The sequence below is a fragment of the Larus michahellis genome, chromosome 6, assembly GCF_964199755.1.
Source record: "Larus michahellis chromosome 6, bLarMic1.1, whole genome shotgun sequence".
NCBI classification, from domain to species: Eukaryota; Metazoa; Chordata; class Aves; order Charadriiformes; family Laridae; genus Larus; species Larus michahellis.
The window spans coordinates 21,695,474-21,720,855 of NC_133901.1; the positions used below are offsets into that span (position 1 = coordinate 21,695,474).

Consider the following 25,382-nt stretch of genomic DNA (forward strand, 5'->3'; position numbering starts at 1 on the left):
ATTTTCTCTGGAAATGAGGGGTCCGATACCTTCTTTAAACCTGCCTGTTTGTCATATCCAGCTTTTGTGTCCACCTCCTGCATCCTGACAGCAACTGGGGAGAAGTTGCCGGCGCTGATCGGCATCTCCTCACTTGAGGCGACTCCGCCGCTCTTGAGGAGAGCGGTTTCCCTGCTGCCTGTTACATCAACTGCTCTCCCTACAGTAGCTGACAGCACTAATCTGCATTACGTGGGATTAAACAGGCACAGTAATTAACTTGCATAAGCGCTTTAGCAACTTTTGGCCTTTGAATTTGCAGCGTGTCCTGCATCTCGCGGTGCAGAGCCTCTGTAAGGTGGGGACAGGACGGCGCGGGGGGAAGCTGGGGAGAAGAAAGCGAAGCTGAAATTTCAGCTGCAAACTACAGTGAGAGGGAGAAAGAAAACACACACAGCCAAGCCTAAATAAGCGTTGTCATTTTTGAGGAGTCAAGGTATGCTGGGTATCTCACAGGTGTGCGTAAAGGGCAGTGTGGGCATCCACAGCTCTCACCAAACCCAAACTACTAGGGAAGAAGTGGCTCCATTTCTAGTCCCTCGTTAAGTGTTGCTCCCGGGTGAGGAGCGAAGCTGTACCTAGGAATTTACTCCTGTAGTGTTTACTCACCACAAATCATAACTTCAACCAGTTCTGACTGTTGTGTTTGGGAGATTCAGTTCAAACGCGCATCCCCAAGGTGAAATAAAATGCTAGTGCAGACATGTCAATAATTTCCCCAGCCGCAATCCTCAGGTTCTGGATTTTGTTCAGTGACCAAGCATCATGTAGCCTTTAAGGCGTCCGTCCCGAAAAGCACTCCAGAAATAAGTCCAAAGCAGGGTGTCTTTTCCCTGGTGTACCGCAACTCTTAAATATATCTGATGCGGCTAATTCAGATCTGCTTTGAATCAGTCGAAAAGCAGGGGAGGCTGGGATGCATTTGGCTGTAGCATTTTCTCTTTCTTTGAAAACATACGGTGCCAGGGGAAAGGTCTTGAAGTCAGCAGGAAAACGTGAGAAGGTTTCGCTCCCCCAGCAGAGAGCGTGTTATCCTACGTCTTATCCGTGAAGCTTGTTTCAGTTTTACACGAGGCAAAAGCGAGGAGTCACCAGCGGGTCAGATGAAGATTTCAAAGCTCAAGGAAAAAGGGCTGATGCCGTCTGCCTTGTAGACCGTGTGGGCTTCTTGTTTGTTTGGCTTTCAGACTTGGGGTCCTCTTGCAAGCCTCGCGGGAATGCGTTCTCAAGACCTTTTTGCCTTTCAGGAAGTGTTGTCTTCGGAGACGGGAGGTTTCAGAGCAAAGCCCTTGAAGTTTTCTCATCGCCCAGAGTCTCCTATACGACTCCAGATGTCTTAGGAAGCGTTGAGAGAATGTGAACTGCTGAAGTAAACAGAAACCTTAGGTATGATGGACTTCAGCGCTATGCCACAAACCCTATGGGAATGAGTCACTACAGAGGGTCCTAATTCAGCCTTAAAAACTCGTAGTAACCTTGGGAGAAGTTACTCATGGATAATCAGCTCAAGAGGATTCTGCTTATAGGTACTGGCAGTGCAACAACTTCCCTCATGTGTTTAAAACCAAATTCAAATGGGGAAATAGATCTTCTGCCGGCTTCTCAGGCCTTTTAACCAGGTGAAAGTGGGTTTGATCCAGCAGTCTAAACGTGGTCCAGAAGTCAGGACGGTGGGTTGGTAAACAGCGAACGGGTTCACAAAGGTCTGAGCATTTTGTAATAAAACAATCAGGGTTCATTCATTGATTGCTGTGGGATTCGGCCCAGGTCCTCATCCTCTGTGCCTCAGTTTACCTCTTTGGACACAGCATCGTTACTGCTTCCCAGGCGTCCGCAGCTGCAAACCGCTAGCCATATCACTGGACACCGCACTGGCTGGCACGTACCGGTGCGTACAGCTCGGTCACAGAATCACAGAAGAAGAGTCTTCTGTGAAGACAACCATGTCTTCCCATGAAGAAGGGAAGCAGAGTCACCCCCTGCTTCCCTTGCTCCCCTGCAGCACCTGGGACCCCTGCTTCCAGTAACCCAACCATAACAGACGGGCGTAAAAAGCAGAAGAGAGTAAGGTATTTTCATGGCCTGATCCCAGTGAACACTAAATCTCCCTGTCTCTCAAAACCCAGTGCTGGAAACGCGACCCTCACTGCAAGGGGAGGAGCCCTACCATGAGTGTCTTGAGCTCTTCGCCCTCTGGAGAAAACCTCTGGTGGGTGTGAAAAGCTCTGGCCCTTATCTCAGCCTGGACACGCTCTCAGTGGAGGTAAAACTAGTAAGTGATATTGTCACCAACTTTGGTCTTCCTTTTTAAGCATTGAAGTTTATCTTAGAAGAAACGGTTCCTAGATTACTCCTTTAGACAATAATTTTTGTTTTAAAAGCTGGTATAAACTCCTTGATTGATCTTTTCTATAAGAGATGAGAAAATGAAACAGGCACATTATTGATAGTGAAACCATTAGTAAAAAAAAAAAAAGTGTGTAAGAAAATGAGCCACACTTGAGAGAAGAAACTCAAAAGTCTGAATGTAACAACATAAAATTACTTTGAAGTGCAACTAATTGTTTCACTGACTGTAATCCTAAACCCCGTATCTTGTTTCCACAAGAATATCTTCATCTGATTTTGTATGACGATAGCCTGGCATGCTAAACCTTTGGGGAAAAAGGTTACTGATTGGGTACCTGCATGGAAATCCCCAGTTTTAAAAATGTTTGTTACACTATTTGTCTACAGTCCTCTGCAGCGGCAGCTGGATATTCATGCTGACCTGCTTAGTATTTATATGGCATTACTGTCATTTTTGCTAACATTGTATGTGATGTATCCTTTTCAGCGTTGGAAGGATATTCTTCTGATAATCTCTTGACTATATTGCTATGTTTGCTGTGTAGCATTTCACGGCGCAAGATGGTACGAGCTGGAGAAAATAGAGAGGAGCATAAAATTGGCTCTTTCCATGTAAAATTGCTAATCACACGCCATTGCGCTTCTTGCACAGTTGCATCAAAAGAAATCTGATTCTGCTCCCAGTGAAGTTTTGTATTGCGGGACCCTCGCGACACCTTCTCATCTAAACGCAACTCCTTTGCTTAAGGCAAAGCGGTATTTGTAAAAGGGCATAACGTTAGGGGTGTGCTGGGGTCGAAGATGCTCCTCAAAGGCGAGGCTGTTGGGTACGACGTTCTCAGCCTCATTCACGATTCCTGTTGGGCCTGATGCCGCTCTTGACCTCATCTACGCAGCGGGAGGGCTGCTCTGCCCCGTGGTGGCTGGAAAGCGGTCGGGCACAGCCTCCCCAGCCTGACCTATCTACCAAGGCACCCAGATTGCACTTGCCATGGCGGTGGCCCGCTGGAGTCACCCATTGCTCGCAGTCAATGGGTGGAGGGAGAACGGGGCTGGACCAGGCACTGACATCAATGGGCAGTGGTCTCCATGGCTTGCGGAGACCGATGGGCTTCGACTTAACCTGTGAGAAGGCAAAACCAGCTGTCATCGGGCAGTGCAGATGGACAGCTGGATTTTTAATCGCTTGCATTAAAAAAAAAAAAAATCAATATGAAAATGAATTGGAGTGTAACGTACAGCCATTCCCGGTCATGGCTCCTGGGCTCCACTGTGACCACCTGCTGGCTTTGCCCTCCCCAGCCCTGACTGCAGAGAGGGGGGGTTGATTCCTTCTCTGTTTTAAGCTATAGCCCTGATTGCAAGTAAAAACTGTGCCCTTGGCCATTGTCCAGAGTCGTGGCCCGGTTGCCAGAACTTACTAAAAACCCACCAGTCGACCCTCTGTATCCTTTAATCTTTTCTCTCACCACGAAAGGTAGAGAGGTACATTTTTAATGCCCCAGGACGGACGTTTGATGTCACGCCAATGCTGCTATGGTTTTCCATTATTACTTGGCATAACTTTCAATTAAGTTGTCGACAGAAAAATAACTTTCTGTTGCGTGTTTGCTGGCAATACGTTTTAACTTCTCAGCTATTGAAAGAAGTGGTATTGTTAAAACGGCAGGCTGAGCTTAGGTATAACATGATTTCTCTACAGCACAGTTAGCTACGTCTCCTATTTTAATAATCTATAAACATTTTAAATAAAGAGAATTAGAACATAATGTCCAGGTCCTATTAATATTTGAAAAGGGCTTTGCAGCCACCCCTAGGTTTCGGTTGGAGGCTCGCAGCAAAGGAGCTACCATGGATGGGAGGCGTGAAAAGTTAATTAATGCGTAAATAAGCAGTTCCACGTACATGGATGTGTATACACGTGTGTGCATGCATGCAATAAAATGATAGAACTTTCTGCAGCTAATTTCCACTCCTAATAGCTCTTAGAAATTTTGCATGATGGTTTTTCTCGCCATGAGCTTTCTTAGTTCTCTTGTAAAGCACTTGGAGCCTAACTCACTGGTGTATAAAGCAACCTGATGGCTGCCATTGCTCTACTAGATCCCGGACCAAATTAGTACTGAAGGGAAGGGTTTTATGTTTTAAATGCGCGTTAGTTCCACCAGCACTCTCACCATCAGTCCTAGGCTTATTCTACCTTTTTATACAAAATGCATACCTGGATTCTCAAAAGCATTGTGCTTAGTACAGCAGTATTGATGAAATTAAGTGAAATCTTTCAAAATGTATATGTACACAAAATTCATCTGGATTTTCGTTCTGGTTAGATTCTTCAAAAGTTTCCCAATTCATCATCAGTTTCAAAGAAATCTTTGCAAGTAAAGAAATAGGCACAAAGAACTAGAGAGGAGTCTGGGCTGGAGTTTTCTCCTTTTAAGTTTGAAGAGTGCAAACCTGGAACCCGCCTTCACGGCCGAAGCCCACATGTAGTTGAATGCGGTGATTGAACAAATTAATTCAGCGATGCTAAATCGCAGCCTTAATTATATGCAATGTAAGGTAATGGGAGTCTGAGGCTGTGACGGCAGGTTGCTGGCATTCTCGCTGCTCGCCTGCTGCTCGTGCCTCTCCCCCGGGGGGTGGAAGCTCCCTTTTGTTTATTTCCTAAACTGAATCATTTCAGAAATCTGGCCGAGAAGACGGACACGGGCGGAGTGAGCTGGAGGAGCTGAGGGGTTAGCTGGGGCTGAGGGTGACAGGCTTGGCGTGCCGCAGGAGATGCTCCATGGAGCCGCAGCCATAGATGTGGGCCGGTGAAGCTGAGGAGCAACATCATGGATGTCCACAAGACATGAGTGTCAGCCCTGGATCTGCGCCCGCCTGAACTCCAGAGGTATTTGGACATAGAGTGAAGTCCTCACCTGACTGGTGTTAATAGAAATACTCTGACTTGTGAGGGGAAGGGGATTCACCCATGCTTTTTGTAGTTCAGTGGTGAGAAGAGGAAGGCCTGGCTTCACTCTTTGGAGCTGGCCGTCACCGTCTGGTGGTATCTCCAATATAGATGTCTGTTGAGGCCCTGGTTTGGTGCTTAGACATTCATCCCAGCAAGAGGTTTCCTGAGCTGGGCCTGGCAAAAATAAAGATGTTGGGATTTGGTTGTTAGGAAATACAATATGCTTTTTGGTATGTCTTTCTGTTTTGGTATGTAAATCTTTTTATTTAATGGGCAACAACACTGTATAGGAGCCCTAGTGATGGATTAAAAAAAAACCCAGCCATAAAATATCTTCATAGAAAAAAATCACAGTGGTTAAGAGCATTTGGTCTTGTTTTGTTTTCCTTATTGCAAGTTCCTTCATGTTTTTAAGATGTTGTCTGCAATGGGCTTTTAGCCTCTGCTTGGGCCATAGCAGCGTATCTGATGCCAGCCACGGGTGCAGGTATGCTGCCACTAAATGCAGGATGGCCACAGCACCAAATACCCGCTGAAAATGCGGGGTACGGAGAGCAACTGGGGCGGGGGGGCAGGCTGTGAGGTGTAGAGAGCCTGGCGATAGTTTTTGGTGGTGCGTTTCCTTGTTTTTGCTGGGGGGATGAGCTAGAGAGAAGGCAAATAACTACCCCCAGAAAGCAAGGGGGTGCCAGGCAGGTGGTACAAGAAGTGGTACAGAGTCACCTACCCTCCTGCGGGCAAGGATGGCGGTAATTAGCACGGAGCGTCTGCAATGAGGCTGCCCTGCCTCCCTGGCTGGGGTCCAGCTATGCGAACAGGCGCACGGGGCACGTCACCCTCCCAGGTATTTACCCGCATACCTCCGGCCAGGCTGTGGATTCCTCCATTCAGCAGGAGACAACACCCACGGGAAGCCAAGAGGAGTCTGGCTCAAGCTGAGGGATGTAATTTTGCTTTTTAGTTACCAAGCATTGCATCTAATTGAACCTGCTGCAGGGGAGAAAGGCTGATCTTAAGCTGATAATTCCTCCTTTAGATGTGACTTAAAATAACTGGCTTTGGGGAGCAGCAGTGCCTCCACTGATCCCAGTGAGAATTGTCCTCCTGCCAACACCGGCTGCAGGTCCCAGAGTTACCATGGAGGACATCAAAGCCCCACTATCCCGTCTTTTCCGTCACCCTTTGAAGGACCGAATGAAAACCAACAGCAAGAGCAGCTCAGAGCTGCCAAGAGCTGGAAAACCAGGTTCGGTTTGTAACTCCCCTCCCTGTCTCGTGTCAGCCCAAGTGGTCAGCCAGCAGTTAGCCCAGCTAAGGGGCAGGGAATGCAGCTGTTGAGACATCATCATTAGACCTGTCACGAAGGGGGGCTATTACCACAATTAGTGCTGATGAGATGGGATACAGACGCATGAACTTCCCCCCCCCCCTTTTTTTTTTTAAAAATATATCCGTCTTTCTGTGGATAACCACTTGTTTGTCAGTTCAGGACACCCATAACTAGCTCTTACTGTCATATTCTGAAATTTTAGCTCATGATGGAAAAAATAAAAGCACGGAGGGGGAGGTGTCACTAAAAGCAAGTGATGAATCCTGGCAGTGTCAGCATTTCGGATGGCGTGAACACATCCCCATGCACTCAAGAGCCAGTAATCTGTATCCTTGTTACTCATCATCATGTGTCTAACCATAACTATGTTTTTAGTTACATGGCAGCAGGAGTATGCATGTTGTTTTTGAAGTATAAGAAGGCCTTTTCCTTGTGGCTAGAGTCTCCCATGCTCATTTGCCAGCCTCTAAACTTTGATCCTAGTCTAGTGCAACTGCTGTAAGATCAAGGGCTATGTTCCATGTACCACAACAAGCCGTGAAGATGAAGAAAAAGGGCAAAGGTGATGGAGAGCAGGGGTTATGGCAGCTCAGTCGGAGCAGGTGAGTTACATCCTGGGAACAGCCTGCTCCAGATGAAGTTGTACATGAGGAATACAGTTCTTGCAGGAAGGGAAAACCCAGAATTTTGAGGGGACCCAAAAGTTTAGCTCAGCAGGAGGATTACCTGTCTGTTGGCCTCTCCTTCCCCAGCACCAGTTTCGTTGTGCTCTTTTAAAAGAGCTGTTGCTGAAATATAACACCCACTTCTTGACGTGCCAGTGGCAGTTCTCCTGCCTGCATTTCCAGCAGCGCACGGCTGGGCTGCTCCGCAGCCGGCACTTCAAACATGACTTCTTTGGGACTTATGTTAGCCAATTCCCATGATATCATAGCATATATATATTTCCTAAATCAAAGGCTGGGTTCTATAGGTAGTGTCTCTTGAAAGCCACATTGTAAGCCTAAATTTTTTAAATAAAATCTTTACTTGCACCACAGAAAATCTAAGAAATGTTAATAGCAAATCTAAGATTGCATCCTTTGCATTCTGGATTTGGAGCCTGTCAAGATTTCAGGCTTTGTTTATACAAGCACTGGTGTCTTATTTGCTAGGGTTTTTCTAGATGAAGACTAGTTTTTCTTTTGTACGTGACTCTGGCAAATGAAATGTAGGAAAACGCTCCCCCAAGGCTGACGGTGAGGGCTAGAAGCACTTTGGGAGCGATGCTTTTCAGCAGGTTGGGAGATCATTTGGTGCCTTAGAATTAAAAGCGTGGCTATTTAGTATTCCTCCAGGCAAAAGATACTACTAAATATCATATCAAAATATTACATGAGGTTGATGGGGTGTAATTGTTCCTCACTGCATGATTCTTTGTATGTTTGCAGAATAGTACTGATGAATTTCTAAAATCAAACTGTAAGCTGGATTTTTTTCTCGCTTAAAAAAATAACTGCTCTTTCCACGGTGTAATGACTATGATGGTGATTGTTACCTTCAGTGCTGTGTACCGAGGAGGAGACAGATGGAGTAATAAATAAGTATAAAGGGCTTCACGAATTGGTGTTGCAAACTGTTAAAGATAGAAATAAAGATGGCTCAGTTAAGCATCTTTTTTCCCAGAAGTTTCGTTCTTTGACATAGTCAGAGGAAACTTAATATAAAATCTGGTATACCTTGCACAAGAAAAATTAGGAGGCAATGAGGAGAGTTTAGGGCTTTCAAAAATAAGTTTCTTGATAAATATTAGTTCTCAATGGTCTGTATCATGCTTTCTTTGCCTCAGCAGGAGCAAAGCAAATGACACCTAATGACAGTTCTTCCAGCTGATCATATCCTAAAGGCATCCAGATTTCACACATTGATTAGATATTCTACAATATACTTTCAGTAACTACATTCATTATTCATATTACATTTACATCACTCTTAATTACAGTGTCAGCAGAGCAGCCTAGTTGTCTATTACAGACTTAAAGTCTTGGAAAAAATAATGCTCTAATTTATTCTAACAATACTGTACGCTAAACCAGCCCCATAGTTTGCAGGTATTTCTAAGACATCAGCATGCTACAAAACTAACTGCCCTTATTGCTTTAACTTAAGAGGTGAAATAGAACTTTAAGTGTATAATACTTAATATGTATCGGGTGCAAGATTTTACATCTATGCATGTTTTCAGTAAATTAACAAGACTTTTATTTAGGCCTCCAGAAAACATCATTCATTTCTAGTTGTTTACATAAGAAGCAATTATTGCCAAATCCTCCCGGGGTGAGCAGCAATACCTTGCTACAAGCGAAAATAAAGCTGTTGCCTGTGTTAGCATCCCATCCTGGAAGAAAAGGGGAGCTGACTCAGTACCTGCAATTCAGCTCTCAGCGCTGTCTCCCAGGAGCAAAACAGGTTATGTGGGAACATGACCTTGGGTGAGCTGCGCTAATGACGATGATTTAAAATCCCAGGCTTTTGTCTCAACTAGAGGAATAGATGAGACAAAACACCTTTAAAAACAACCCAAATAATACTAAACAATGTGCAGATACAGTATAAAAATCTTACAGTGATTAACTAGGTGATCACTAGCTAAAGTATGTCAATTTTTTCCCAAGCTGGTATAAGTGTGAAAGCTTAATATATTAAAACCACACATGTTTTTTTGTTTATAGGGGTTCTCTGTGAATCCCCATGCTATCGTGCTGTTAGCTGACAGCTGCCTCACAGGAAGGCGATGGTCCATGTCTGCACTGAGTACTGAGCACACTGTGCCCTTCCGATGCTTAATTGGCTAGCAAAGACCAGCCCAAAATGTATTTTGTGAGTTATTTACAGTTTGAGAGGATAAATTCATGTTCCTTGCCTCCTTGCCAAAGGTAATGGCTATTTGGACCGGGGTTAGAACTTCTTGGCATGGGCTGTCTCCAGAAAGGTCCAGCGTACAGCGTGCAGGAGGAAATACGCTCGTGTTTAAGCTGGATCACCCTTTCAAGACCTAAGACTTCTCTGAATTATGATGTTCTCCTGCAAATGTGATAGAGTTTTGGTCTCCTAAGGGAAAGATTTAGGGGAACAATCCCTTAAAAATATTCACTGCACATACAAAGTATTTGTTGTTTCTGATTTTTGTAGACATTTGCATGTATTCTACTTTCAGTTCTTAGAAATGCTTGTGTCTTAGACATATCAGGGGAGAGAAGAGGTACAGAATGCAGTGTTTTGAAGAACACGCGTATGATCCATTAGCTGCCGAAGCAGACATTTTGCAGTGATGCAGACCATGGTACGCAGATGTCCTCTCTCTGTGCTGTTAAGCAAGCGTGGTTAGAGTCTTTCTCACGCACCAACTGTCTTCCTTAATCTTAATCCTTCTAATCCTTAGACCTTTCCTGTGTCAGGTGAGGATGAACGCTCCATGTGCTCCCAGATATTACCGGCCGATTTTCCCTAAACCCGAACCACCCTGTGTCTGAACTCAAGAGTGTTGTATCACTTTAATCATCAAAGAGATCACACTCTCTTCAGTTATTTATGCCTTCTTAGATTTACTTCAGAATAATGCCAAGACGTAGGAGGATTTTAAAATCATACTTTCATTATTGCACCTCCAGCTATGAATTCTTGAATGAGACCTTTCTCTTAAATCCTCCTGTCTTTATTCTCTGCATATTTTCTTTTTATTCCCTGTATATTTTCTGATTTTACTTGCTACTGTGAGTGCAAAGTTCTATATGCTTTCTAATGCTTTTTATGCTTTCTAAAATGTCTTCTAATAGGATTTTATAATATAGAATAGAATGTTAGTGTGTATTTAAGTATATTAGTATTTGATTTAGAATCTATTTTTCTTTGTTTTTAAACCAGTGATCCCTTTCTCCGGTATTGCAGTGAGATGGCCTTAAAATGTATTGAATTTTGCAATGACTCTTTATTAGACATATAAAATCTAGCTGCTAGTGAAGTTCTATTTCATTGCCTGCTGTTTCTGATACCAGATATTCTCTATCTAAGTAATTGCTATGCAGCAAAGGAGTATGTCCATCAGTGAAAACTGAAATAAACTTCCTCTTATCATTACTGAGGAGTAACTTGAAGACGGAAGGTTCCCTTAAGCTGTATGGAGTGTCTGATGCAATCAGTAAGGAACAATGTAAATGTCTAATTGAGCAGATCTGGCATTCTGCTCAGCATTGCCCAGAAGAACCCATGGACACATAAGCCCCTGAATAATCCCTGTTTTTACATGTGTACAAATGTCATAAATGAGGCTTTAAGGAAATAGTTAACTTTTTCCCCTCTCCCATCCGCTACCAGCCTGTCTCGGGTCTACTACTCCACTGCTGTGGAGGTGCAGCATCTCCAAAGTGTCCTACAGAAGTGTGATGGACACACTGCACTAACTGCAAGCACCAAGGAAGTGCCAAGCAGCAGACAGTTGTTTTATGACAACATTGCACGGTGGTTAACTAAACAAAACCCATTAAATAAAAGTAAAATATCAGAAGCCTTTGCAGTGTTCACCTGCTACAGCAGGAAAGTCCTCTTGGATTGTTTTAGCCACTTACTGTTACATTACAGAGTTTAGAACTACCAGCTCTGTCTGTAACAGTACTTCTTTACCATGTTTGTTTGTTCAGAATTGCAGAGGCAAGCAAGTCTGTCCTAGGAAGTGGCTTTTTTTCCTTCTTCCTTCTCAAATATCAGGCTGACACAGGGTAATCCAGACAAATCTGGCGAGTCTTACTATGGCGGTCTAAAAAGAAAAAACAGGGTCTGTGGCTTGTTCTGCTTTAACGAAGAAGCAATCTTAAATCTGTGCTGTGGCCGGCAGAGCCAGGGCTGGAAGGGGTGTTGGTGGACTGGGCTGCAGCGCCCAAAGCATCCGAAGCATCCATGCCCATGGAGCAAAGCCAGCAAGATGCCAGGGAGCCCAACCTGGGTGGCCGCTGGTGTACAAGTTGGGGGGCTCAGACATGGACCTTGGACCTGGGCTTGGATGTTTTTATGGTCTATTTGATGATTACATTGTTTTGTAAGACACTGGTCGCTCAGGACATTGCTGTCTTTGGAGCCCATAAGGATCACCTTGTTCCTGCACGCTCGAGTCACTGTTCATTGTCTGATGCTTCGGATTCCTCTTGGCTGCTTTTGACGCTGTCAGCTCCACTGTAACGTTTCGTTGGCCTAGAAAACGACAGGCAGCTTTTGAGCAAGAAAGTTCAAGAGCAGAAATAAATTCTATTTTTAATCCTGCCTCTGGTCTTCCATGGGTGACACAATTTCTCATAGCGTGGCGGTTCCAGCGTGTGGCAGTGTTGCAGAGTGTGCCTTGCAGCTTGTTTTACAGATCCTAATCCATTTACATGCTTTCCCCTAGTTGGAAATTTCAGTTTTGGGGGGTTGTCACCTATTAATACTTGAATGGCACTCTGATTTATCGCAGTAGGTCGGCAATGTATCTGTGGTATGAGAAAATAGAAGCGAGGAATTTAAAGAAGTACTCAAGCATTAACAAAGCTGAGCTGTGTCAAGTGGTGATAAATTTTACACTATATCTTTGATCACCTTATTATTAATGTCATCAATCTCTCTCTGTGAAAAGTAGCTCTGGGCATGCCCACATTACCAAATGTTCTACTAAATAATTAATCATTTGGGGGATGTTGACAGAGTTTGCTGCTTTCCAATTTAATCTTAGCAACTTACTGATTCGTTCCTTTATTTGGAAACAAAAAGCTTCACAGATAAAAATGAGTCAAACGTACTGATATGTACAAGGAGACTATTTAGCATCGAAAACGCATACTGCTTGCTCTAGCAATGTTTTTCCACCTTTTAAAACAACACCCCCAAATTAACAGCTCTGGGAACGATCACTTCGGGAACACAAGCTGTTTCTGCTGCCAGCACCCGCATCCCAGCTGGCTCTCCCTGCCCCTTCAGTGTCAGCTCAGACCTCTCTACCTTTTAAGAGGGCATCAAAATGCCACACTAGCAGGATATCTTTAGAAATAGAATATTACAATGCCAGTTTGATTGTTTAATTAAAAATGTCCATGGATACAAGTCCCTTTGTTGAACTGGTTATTGGTCGTAGCTAAAGCAAAATAAGTTCTAAGTACACAGTTTAAAAACATTACATTCTTTTTTGTTAAAATTCATTTAATTTAGAGTAATACTGTATTAATTTGTAGTGATCAATTATGTAATGAGTCATGGAGAAAGTTTGCTAATTATAGAGTCATTTATTTTTCACAAGTTTGCAGGTTACAATGAAATATATTCCATCCAGACCACGAGTTTTGTCCTACCCAAGCCCGTCTTTAATTGTCTCTTTTATTTCACATAAGAAGTCAATTTGGTTTTAGTTTAACCATATGTACCTTCTTGAAGTACTTAATTTTGTTTGTGTTCCTCCAGGGATTTTTAGCTAAAAGCTCTCACATCTGGTCTATCTGTGACACTGTTGGTTTTTTTTCCCCACTTGCTTCCTCCCGAGTATCAGTAGGCAGCAGCCTCCTCATCAAAGATTAATGCCAACTTTCCACACATATTTACCCATTCATAGACTCTCTTCTTTCAGTATGGCTCGTGGTTTTGTTTTTATTAATTCCCCTTGGATATTACTTAGAATCGGCCAAATATAACATTGGCTTTCTGTTCTCTTTCCCGATGAGTCAGCTGACTGTATTTCCAAATCACTATTTTCATGAGATCACTTGCAATCTTCCCTGCTATTTACTACTTGCTATTCATTCTCTGTTGCTGATCAAAACATATGGCAGTGTTTTTTTTCCCCTTGACTGGATGCCTCAAACTTTTTAAAATGGAAAGTGAGAATAGTTAATGAGCTTTTGCTTCTGGAAATTTTTTAAAAAAATAAACAAGCATTTGTGAATACATGAATGTGGTTAGTAGGAGCCACGAATGTTTTCACAGATACTGCTTCCCTGCCTGAACGCTCTAGGGTGATATAGGAACTTCTTTCCTGTCTGTAATTGTACTATTGTGCCTTTTTATTTAAAATATAAATCAGCTACTCTTTTAACTTGTGATTTCCTATAATTGCGTGTAGCTTGTGTAGGAAAGGTCTCCCACAGTCACTATTGTATTTGTCTTGTGCAGTTCAAATTTGCAATTATAAACATAGGTTATCAATCATTGTATAGGTGACTATTGTGTCTACCGTAAATCCCCAAATTCTTTGGTTTCGTTATGGGATACTCAACATAGACTTGTACAAGAAAAGTGTTACAGTGTAAATAACACATTACACCAGTATCTTCCAAAGCCCTGCTCTGTAAGAAACTACATTTAAGCAAAAGGATGTGGTAAAATCTCTGATACCATGAAAAGCTTTGCCTATGCTATACGTAAATGTCAGAAACCTCTAACAAAGCTCAAGAAAATAATGAATATATGTAGGAATCTGTTTAAATCAGTATGTTGTTGTGTATGCATCTATATATTTTTAAACCTTAGGTATCTCTAAATTTTAAATTGCTTAATCAGCGTGGGCTGCAGATAATCTTTCATCTCTGCTGCTGAGCTGAATTAGGAGCCACAGGGATTGCCAGGGACAAGGCTATCCAGCCTGGAGTACTGTTTCCAGCAGCCGCCAGCACCAAGTGGTACAGGGGACAGTTTAAGAAATGTCATTGTAGACTAATGGACTGGACACAGTTCAGTCTTTTTATTCATAACTCCTTAGAAATTGGTTTAAACACTAATAAATGAAAGCTTCAAAACCTGTTAGGATTTACTAGTTAGTTCTCAGTATTTTTGTTGTTATTTGAATGGCTTACTCCTAACTAAATTATCTTAAAATACGGCATGCACTGGACAGCTTCTTGGGACATAACAAATGCTTTGTGATGAGTGTCTGACTCATGATCGGCACGCAGGAAGATCCTGGCAAGGTTGGATGGTTGGTATTTGCAGGGCAATGAAAGTACTTCAGCTGCTTTGGTGCCTGTAAGGAGCTCGCGAGCTCCTCACTTACAGGCATGGAGTACCAGTTTGGATAACTTAGCTGGTCTTTCGCTCCAGACAAAGTCAGTAAGAACTGAGGAACATCAACACCAAAGGTCTTACAATTTTTCAAAAAAACATCTTGCTGGGTGGTATGTCATCGTGAACTCCTCATTTACCCTGAAGGCTATTGGGGATACATCCAATAGCTGTGTCTATTTGGAATAAATATAGCTAGTTACACAGTTAGCTTTTGGATTTCAAATAACTTGGAAGTTCAGGCAACCTTAAAGCAGGCACATTGATGCACCAGTAATAAAGGTAAGGCTGAAATACAAAGTTTACAAAAAATCCATATTTGGAGTTAACATTTCTCTGGCATCTCCTGCTCTTAAAACTTGATAGTATTCAGATCTAGCAGTTTAATAAGGGTCACATTTAATTTCAAGTTGTGGATGCCATGCATTTCTCAAAAGTGAGGCTTTTGCCAAGGTATTTTACTGCTCAGTTGCCAGTGATTACCCAGGAGCAAAGAAGAACAGGGAGTTCAATATGAGATCCAATGCTGAGCAGATGAGCTCTGTGCTGTCCAGTGCTTTATCTCCCATTTATTATGTAAAATTGCTTTTCTAGTTTTATCCTGAACCTTCCTTGTCTTGAATGAAATGTGAAAGGTTGCACGACGCAAATCTAGGGCTCCTCTCCTTGTGATAATTTTCACATCATATTAAGTTTACTCTGTCTCTACTGATGTAAGTAAATCCTTTGGCAGAAAGCCATCTGAATTCTCTCCTGGTGCAGAAATGCCCACATTTTCCATCTTTGAAAAATGAGTTTTATCCTCCTTCCAAGTGTGCTTATCCTTTTTCACTTCTTCTAGTGAGTATGAATATTTTAAATATAAGTTCTCCATACTCCTACCTGTATTTCAGTTAGCATCACTTTTGCTTGGGTAGCTCATGACCTTTATAGCTCAGATAACTCCTGTGGATAATGTTTTTCCTGCTTTTCAGAACTGCCGGTGGCAATCTCTTCTGTTCCAGTTCTAAACACTTGGAAGTGTTTTTTCCAGTAACCGAGGTGACTGACTTGGTCTTTGGGTTAGAAGTACGTACTCTGTTAGTTTGCTTCTAGTAAGAGTCAGCGCCACCTGAGGACTCTGCAGATGACCATAGATGCAACCACTGCTTTGTCCTCGGAAACATCATTATCTGTGAGGGTGAAGGAGGAAGGACTGTTTGTGGGACATACACTGTGCGTGGTGGTTGGCTGCAGTGTCTATAAATGGTATGAAGTAACTCACTGCCTGATGATCTGTAGGTGAGGTTGTGTTGGGACTACTGTCCTGAGCTTTTCCACCCTGCGCACCCCTCCCTTGTGCTGTGCAGTTCACACCGCTGGGCTGTCCAGCGCCGAGGGCTGTGCGAGAGGAGCACGTACCGAGGAAAAACAAACCTAACCCTTGGAGCAACGGTGGCTGCCACCACTGCAGACACAAACCGCTGCAATTAAATCTTTCTTCTGGGCTTTGAAACCTTTTTCCCATATGTTGCTTTAATTTTGCTTATCTTCGGCAGGTGCTCATTTATTTTGTCTTTCAGTATTGTATTATGCTGGTTAAATTAAAACCTTTAATTCTGAACAGAGATTTGCAGAATCTGGATGAGTCAATATTGATAAAAGAGGCCCCCAGTAATTGTTAAATAGGAACCTAGCCTCCAGCAGTACTAACCAAAACTTGCTCCAAGTGACGCCAGCTTTGATGACAGCCGATGTGAAATGCGCGGTCTGCGTTCCGTTCTGTCAGCAGAGATCCACGTCACAAACCTCGGAAGCAGCTGCTGCTAATGACACCTTTGTTTAAAACCTCGCAGCAGCTCTGGATTTTAAACCAGGGCCCTGAGCAGACAGGCTGGCGGAGGGGGACATCTCTCCCTGGCACAGGGGAAGGGACATCTCCCTCGCCATGGCCTGTGTCCCCTGGAGCTCCCCATCACCATGGATGGGGTCCGGCCTTGTACCGCCATGGATGCCTTGGTGACAGCCCGGCCTTGTACCATCATGGGTGCCCCGGTGACAGCCCGGCCTACCCCTCTAGCCCCCCACTACCACTGTGATCCCCACCGACCCTTCAGAGGGGGCTCTACAAGTTCACCGCTTTTCGTAACAATAAGTTAATTGGGAGGCTGGTCAAAAATATGTGTATTAACGTGCGTCGGGGCTCCAAATTCAGGTAACAGGGCATATTTCTTCACCCAAGGCAAAATTAACATTTTACACCACCCGCACCCTTCCGCAGTTACCGGTCGCTGCGGGAGCTCCTGCCGAAGTAACGAAATTAACGGCGTGCGGGAGGTAATTAAAAGGCGTTTTAACAGAGGTGTCAGGCGCCCGGATCCACGCAGGAGGAGGCCGGGAAACCTCTCGTGCCGGTGCCGGTGCCGGTGCCGGTGCCCCCGCCTCAGGGCGGTGCGCGGCGGCGGTCGCGCATGCGCAGTGAGGCGGAGTGTGGGCCCCGCCCACCGCCGCGGGTGACCTGTAGTAACCCCGTCTCCGCCTCACCGCTCCCGGCCAGCCCGGCCCCGCGCGCCACCCGGCGCCGGCCAACCAGGAGGCGCCGTGCCGCATACGGAATGAGGGCGCGCGGCGGCGGGCGGCCGGGCCGCGGCTGAGCCCCAGCCACGGGAGCGGCGCGGCGGGGCCGGGGGCGCGCACTCGGGCCGCGGCGGCGGGGGCGGCCGGCGGCGGGCCTGCGCTGGGGACGGGGCCCGGTGAGTGTGGGGGCTGCGGGGCCAGGGAGGAAGGGGGTGGCTCTGCGCGGCCCCGCGCCGCCGGTAGCGCGGCCGGCCCCGCTGCGGTGCGGGGCCTCGCGGCCTCCCGCCGCCTCGGCGGGGGCGAGTGCAGGCGCGGCGGCCGTCCGGGCCGGGGTGGTGGAGAGCGGAGGGGCGGCGGGAGGCGGCCTGGGCCCGGCTGGCGGCGAGGGGCGGCCTCGCTGCCGCTCTGAGGCGATTACCGCCCTCCCGGGGCGCACGGGAGCGGCTTGCTGGCTAATTACTGAAATAATAGGCAATAATAGGCGTTTTGGTGTTTTGTTGGTTATTTTTTTTTTTTTCCCCTTCTGCTTTTCTTTGTGTTTCGGTTGTTACGTACGAGGAGGTGGGGAAAGCGCGCCGTGAGTCACCGAGCCGGCCGGGGGGCGGGGGGGGCCGCCAGGTAACCGCCGGGCGGGGTGGGGGGACACGGGGACACGGCGCGGCCCCGTCGCCTCCCGGGCCGGGGCTCTGGGTACCGACGGTGCCTCCGCGTCCGCTCTCGGGTCTCGGCGTGGTCCGTAAGTGCGTTTAATGGGAAACCGGCACCGTTGAAGGAGGGTGCGGGTCGGAATTTCTAGGCGCGTTTTACTGGTTTTGTTCTGATTTCTGCTGGATTTAGTGCCGGGGTGCGTTCCCTTCGTGGGCTTGCTCGGGACGGGTAGCAGGGGAAAGCTCTTCCCTCGAAGCGTATGGGAGAGCAGCAAGCCTTAAAGGATCATTTCGGGTGGCTCCGCAGAGGGGCCGCAGGTTAATTTGTGGGACCCCTATAGAACCTTTGGGAAATAAGCAAACGGTAAGCTTCAGGAAAATTAAAACGGTGACTTGAATAACAGTAGTTGTAAGCGAGTTTATGAGCACTGCTAGATTTATTTTTTTAACTTGCTGAAGAAATAGCCCTCACGAAACATGTAATAATTTTATGTATAACTGGTATATAATTTTTTTGAAATGGGAAGTACTGCATTTTGTTTAGAAGTACCAGGTTCTAGAATGTGGGTTTTTTTGGCCTGTGAGATGAGTTTGATAATGCCAGATGTGAAACTCTTGTATTTAAATAGCCTTACTCTCTAACTTTATCTGTGCTGTTATCTATACAGAATACGTGAAAAAGAGCAAAACCAATGATAAATTATTTTGAGTACTTTTAAAAGTCTATTAAGGGTAAGGGCACCTGTTTTTACTCAAAACGTTTTAGAATATTATAAAAGTCTTAAGGAATATTTGAGTTGACGTGAGCGTTTTTTTATTATATTGTTCTAAGCATCCTGTGAAGAAAAAGCACAAAATGAAACCAAAAAGACTTAATGGGATTTTTGTCTGGTTATGTTCTGCTGCAGCAATAGTCTTTCTCCAGAGTGGATTTAGCATCTCATTGTGCAAAAATTCACTGTGGCATATGACTTTTTTTTTCTTTTTTTTTTTTTTCTAGGAGTAAAAAGTAAAAGTCAGAAATAGTAGATTCGTTATCAGGTCTTAATTACATCCTAAGAGAAAGATAATCATCTGGGTGAACTCTTAAGACTTCATACTCATAACTGTCTGCACCACTGAGAGAGCAAGCACATCTCATCATATTTACTTGTCCTGTGTGCTTTGAAAAATTAAGGAAAGACATTGTTAAGCCCGGTAATTCCTCCTTCTCCTGTGGATTTATGTTTCAGGAATGGTTGAAGCTAAACGTTGTGGCTGAAAGACTTAATTTTCTTTGCAGTTGTTCAGCATGTTTGTTATTCCCTAGAAACAGGAGGTAGGTTCAGATTTCCTGCTTGGTATGTTCAGTTTTGATGGCTGGCTGACAAACTTGAGTGAAACTGGTGGATCTGCCGATCTTTGTGGTCAAGACTTGTGAAACACGTAACGCGCTCAGCCTGTGGTATGGATCCGGTCCCTATTGGCTGGTCAGGAAGGCAAGCTTCTTACTAATGGGAACAGAATCCCTTGTAGTAGAAGCAAACCTACTGAATTTATTCTAAAATAGCCTGTTTGATCCTCAGTGAGCAGTCACTTCATTCTGAAACTTGTGCCATTTCCAAGTGTCCCATTCTACTCAAAATAATCATGGAGATAATAAATCTCAGCCTTAATATTATTCTGTACATTTCACAGCTGTGTATCTGTTGCTGTACTGTGATGTTTTGAGAGACGTCTGGCTTACAGCTGTGAAGGGTAGGCTGTCCATTCCATACCTGTCCATCTGGAGTCCTCTGGGGCCTTCACAAAACAGGACATTAACACTGTTAGTGTCCTGAAGCCTGCTGTCAGGACCGTGGTGTGTTGAATCTTTCTTTTCAGAAGTGTTGGTGGGTAGTTCCCACTCCATTTCTCTTGCTTGGAGGATCCTGATGAGGTAAGACCACCGAGGAGAGCATGTTGGGCCGAGTATGCTGACTGGGGTAACTTTTCAATTTATGATGCTGTTACAAAACCATAATGCCTATGAGCAATGGTGTCTCAAATCAAGAGAAATGGTCCAGCCTGAAGCCTAAGAAAATCAGGATGGTATTTAGTGGAAAACTGGTAGTCTTTGAAGAACTAGAAGAAATTTCTTCATGCTCGACTTAAGCGTGGTGTGCTCTTGCTGCACTGGTGAGCATTTAAGCCAGTGATTCCCCCCAGCCCGTGTTTAGTGACAGTGTAGGGCTTTTATTTTCCCTTTCTGTAGACCAGTGGGTGACTTGAGTCACAATCATACTAAAGCCCAAATTTTTATCAGTGAATTGTCAAGACATCTGGAGCAAAGCAGCACACATGGCTCAAGACAAAATGCGAGAGAAGTATGGATAAAGCATCCTTGTTTTATGGAGTAAACTTCCAGAAGGCAGCAGGAATAACTGAATTGTGAATTGTTTAGAAATCTACATTTTCTTTTTAAAATATATGTTCCCGTGGAAGTGTAACTAAACTAAAACTTATCCTGACAAACAAGCTGGTATTTACTGCCACGGTGACAAAACCAAAGGAATAATGCAGTCTGATGCTGCAACCTTACCAGACCTTAAAGACTAAGTTCAGGTGTCCTGAAATCCGCTCAAGCTCCTTTTTCTCACACAACGAAGAAATCGAGGTGGTTTTGGAGAGCAATTCAGAGAATTTATGTAAGATGCTGAATGGGGAGCTGCCTGGAAGCCAGCTAATAAGAAATAGGAGGCAGAAGGATTTATGTGGAATTTAGGCCATCTGAATATGGCCCTAAGATGCGACTTAGTAGTACTAAGTAAGGTGTATTAACACTAAGAAGACTTGGCTTCAATTTCTATCCATTTCATCTGCTGCTGATTACTAAGCAAATTTACCATTTAAACAGTTATTTAAGGGTGGGGGCTTTGTTTCTTGGCAGGACTAAACCCCTTGGTCCTGGCTGGGGAGCAGCTCTGCTAAGAAGGCCCTGGGGGTCGTGGTGGACAGCAAGCTGAGCGTGGGGCAGCCCAGTGCCCTGTATTAACGGCAGCACAGCCAGTAGGTCAAGCGAAGCGATTATCCCCTTCCGCTTGGCGCTCGTTAGACCACATCCAGAATACGGCATCCAGTTGTACTGCCCCCCAGGACAAGGGAAACGTTGATGAACTAGGGTGAGTTCAGTGGAGAGCTACCAAGGTTGTCTTGAGGTGTGAGCTTTTGCCTTGTGAGGAGAGGCAGAGGAACTGTGCTTCTTGTTGAGCCTGGAGAAGAGAAGGCTTGAGGGGCCCTTGAGCACCTCTGGGGAGGTTTTCAAGAGAGTGGAGCCAGATTCTTCACTGTGCTGCCTGGTGGGGGGACAAGAGAAAGTGAATTGAAGTCAGAGCGGTCCATGTCTATAAGGCATTTTTCACCATGAGGTCAGTCAAGCAGTGGGACTTGCTGCCTTGTGCGTTCTCCTTCCATGGAGGTTTTCAAAATCCAACTGGATGAAGCCCTGAGAACACAGGTGTGGTCTCATGGGTGACCCTGCTCTGATCTGGAGCTTGAACCAGAGGCCCCTGAGGTCCTTTTGCCACCTGTGTTATCCCCTGGCTCTATTTAGTTGCTGGGCATGGAGCAGTTGCAGTGGAAGTTTCTGAGCCAACCTGTTTTGGGCTGCATGCGGTCTGGCAGCATAGGTTTACTCATCACACTTGGAGGAATATAGCAAGCACTCAAGCCAGTCTTAAGCAGCTCTCAAATGGCAGGACTTCATTTGTTTAATTATGCAGTTAGAGTTGGAAGAACTGCTCTTTATCCTGCAGTCCTGATCTACATGAGGGTTTGACGTGTAGTGGGGCCTGAAGGGCTCTCAAAGGTTTCAGTACTCTGCTGCGAGTTACAGTTTGGGATCTAACGATTTTGAGGATGTTGAAGGAAATCAGCTGGACAAGGCTACATCCTAATCACACCTCCTGAATGGCTATTACTAAATCTGGGACTATAGGGGGGAAAAAAAGTGCATTTCTCTGAAGGAAGCTCAAATCTTGTTCTGTACTACCCTCTAAATAAATCAGAGAAAAGTTCAAAATTCAAAATGATTCTAGAGTCAGCCTGTTTCAAAACTTGCAACAGCCTTCACTGGTCCTGGGGAAGGAATTGCTCACATGTGTGTCCTCTCGTTCCTTGAGTGAGCCTGCAGCTCCCAGGAAGTCAAGGTGCGGACTTAGTGTCTGTGATCCTGTGGGAAGAGGAGGAGGTGGCAACTGTTTGTCAACACATGTGCATTGGGAAGTCATGTTTCCCTCAGCGTTCATGAGTCTTGTTAGTTATGAAGATGTGCTAGTTAATTACAGTGTGTGTAATGGGACAAGCTGGCTTCTCAGTTTTATGAGTTTCCTGAAAAGCAGGGAAGATAGGATTATTGAAAGTTATTGATTTACGGATTGTCATTGTTGGTAGTGGAAAACAGCAATAACAAACCGTGAGTCTTTTCCCATTTTGCTTCAAAATTGGAAACCTAGTGCTTTGTTTTTCTAGGTACTGTGTAAATATCATCCTTACCCTGGACACTTGTATCTACTAGATGAAATCAGTATGAGACCAGGAAGGGGAAAATAGATAACAAAGATTAGAAGTGACTTGCTGGAGACTAAGCAGCAGAGTAGCAGTAGTACTGCACTGCCAGATCGAGTTCCCCATCTATTTGCTGTGTTACATTACTGTCCGTGTAGGACGTTCTCTCCTCCTGTGATAAACTCATAAGGATACTGTGAGCTGAAAACTACATGAAAATAGTTTTTCTGCCTCTTTAGAGGAAAGACTTTTCTGCCTTTCCCTTACTGCTGTCCAGGACAGGGTATGGAATGTGCCTTGTTTTGTTCAGGTTGACTACTGAGATGTGAGAAACCTCGACCTTCTGCATGGAGGTTTTGCATGGGTTCTTTGCTTCTTGACTAGAAGACTTCAGAGCAATTATTGCAGTATCATACATCAGTGTGCATGATCATAGAATGGTTCGGGTTGGAAGGGACCTTAAAGATCATCTAGTTCCAACCCCCCTGCCCTGGGCAGGGACACCTCCCACTAGACCAGGCTGCTCAAAGCCCCATCCAGCCTGGCCTGGAACACCTCCAGGGATGGGGCATCCACAGCTTCTCTGGGCAACCTGTTCCAGTGTCTCATCGCCCTCAGAGTAAAGAATTTCTTCCCAGTATGTAATCTAAATCTTCCAGTTTGAAGCCATTACCCCTTACCCTGTTGCAACAGGCCCTGCTAAAAACTTTGTCTCCATCTTTTGTATAAGCCCCTTTTAAGTACTGAAAGGCTGTAATATCGTCTCCTTGGAGCCTTGTCTTCTTCAGGCTGAACAACCGTGACTCTCTCAGCCGGTCCTCATAAGAGAGGTGCTCCAGCCCTCTGAGCATCTTTGTGGCCCTCCTCTGGAGCCTCCCCAACAGGTCCATGTCTTTCCTGGGCTGAGGACCCCAGAGCTGGATGCAGTACTCCAGGTGGGGTCTCACCAGAGCAGAGCAGAGGGGCAGAATCCCTTCCCTTGACCTGCTGGCCACGCTGCTGGTGAAGCAGCCCAGGATACAGTTGGCTTCCTAGGTTTATTGGATTGGACATACAGTATGATTTCTACCAACAAAAGTTTTAAGATTGTACCAGAATATAGTCTGTGAAACAGTGGAGCATCGTCTGTGGTTGTTCACCAAACCATTATTAAAATCAATGTTTATGGGCTCATTCTGTGGGAACCTGTGAAAAATGTGCAAAGTGGAGCATCTGTGGTTAGTATTTAAAAGTTAGATGTGTGTGTAATTTGTGTTTGGTAAAGAGGATGTCTGTAGTTGGATTTTTAAGTTAGTGGATATGGAGAAAGGCAGAAAGGAATGGGAGAATCCATGGTGGTGGATTTGCAGGAGGGTTTAAGTGGTTATGTGGAGAGATGCATCTGTTTTTTTTTCATCTGCAGATTTTGTAAGGTTTTATATGTTTGGTGAGCACTGAAAAGCAGAGAGGTAAGGCAACAGGCATAGGAGGAAGAGAGTGGTCCCAGTAGTGCTTGGGCAGGGAGACTGGTTACCTAGGTGGCAAAATGCGGGTTCCGCAGCACTAAGTCCAGAACCTACTGGGAAAGTTCTGTTGCCAGGGCTTGTCAGTCATTTATAGCTGCGGAAATCAGAACATTTAATTGTTGTGATGAAGTATTGCTGTGCTGTATTGTTCCAGGGAAGCTGTGAATAGAGATTTTCCTAATGCACAGCTTTGAGATGCCTAGAAAATATTTTCTGGTTCTGCATTGCTGATAACTGTGTAGATTTTATTTATTTATTCTCCCTGCCCCCCCCATCCTCCTTGGGGGAGGAAGATGCTCGTAAGAGAACTCAATAAAAATCTCCACAATCTGTACAAATACCTTAGCCTGATAACATCCAGTACTTTTGAGAGCAGGGTACAAATCCACTTCCCGATGAAGCGTGGCAGGGCTGTGAGCTGGTGTGTGAGTGTCCGAGCCACAAAGGCGAGGCTGTCAGTGGGTGTTGGAAGGTGGTGTGAGGGATTTTGCTCAGGAACGCTAGCTAAAATAGTCATAAAGAAACTTGTGACAAATTTTTCTTTCAAAAAATCATGTTATTTACCAATAAAATAAGTTTTATTAAAAAAAACCAACAACATTCTGTCTACATCCTGTTATGCATTGACAGATGCAGTTGTGGCCAGGTCCAGGGTGTGAAAGGATGGAGGGATCTGCTAGCCTGACTTTTTTTTTCTACGCATCTGTGGGTGTGTATGCATCTAAGATAAAAGAGTCTGAGTACAGTGGTTGAAATTGTATATATTTTAATTACATCATTAGCTTAATCTTTCTTGATTCTTGTGGGGATTTTTTTTAAAATGCGAGATGGGATGCTTCTGGGTTTTGGAATTTTATTGTCTCATGAAACAGATGAAATACTTTATTTATATTCTTCTTCTAGAAATACTTAATAGTTTATTCTGGACTTCCAGCTTGTCAACTTGTGTTAATCTAATCTGACCATCTGTATAATACAGGCAAAATAATTTTGCTTGAGAATATTCACAAAATTCCTGCAAATGCTGTTGGTACTGTGGCATCTTTCTTTTTCTTTTTTTTTTTTTTAAAAGGTCAATGTTCTTGTTTTAAAAACTTAGTGGTGAAAGCTCTACCCAGCCAGGTACTTCAACAATTTGGTTGTGTTTACATAATTGGAGTCTAAGGGTGTGTTTGTTTTCCCTGAATAGAAAAACAGGCTTCTCTTCTGCCAAAAACTCCATCTGCCTGCAGAGTATTTGTATACTGATTGTGAACTACTGACTTGAATTATCTCCTGTGAGGACATAGTTACCTCCTCACCTTCATCCCCTCCAGCCCCTATCTGTGAGCACTGGATATTGTCCTCTGATTTTCAACACCTGTGTTTGTAAGCTTAATTTTTAAGGGTGACACATAAGGACTTGGAGCGGAGAACCACACTTC

General features: G+C 44.6%; 1 protein-coding gene across 3 annotated transcripts in view; it reads left to right on the plus strand.

The window, feature by feature from the left end:
• Positions 1–17,311: 17,311 nt before the first annotated feature.
• Positions 17,312–25,382, plus strand: part of ACSL3 (acyl-CoA synthetase long chain family member 3) — a 55,842-nt gene continuing 47,771 nt past the window's right edge. For 2 of the 3 annotated variants that reach the window (XM_074591229.1, XM_074591228.1), the window contains exon 1: positions 17,314–17,458. The gene's annotated coding sequence lies outside the window, so the exon portion shown is untranslated. Of the gene's footprint in view, positions 17,459–25,382 lie in introns of all 3 variants that reach the window. The other variant, XM_074591230.1, reaches the window with a different exon arrangement.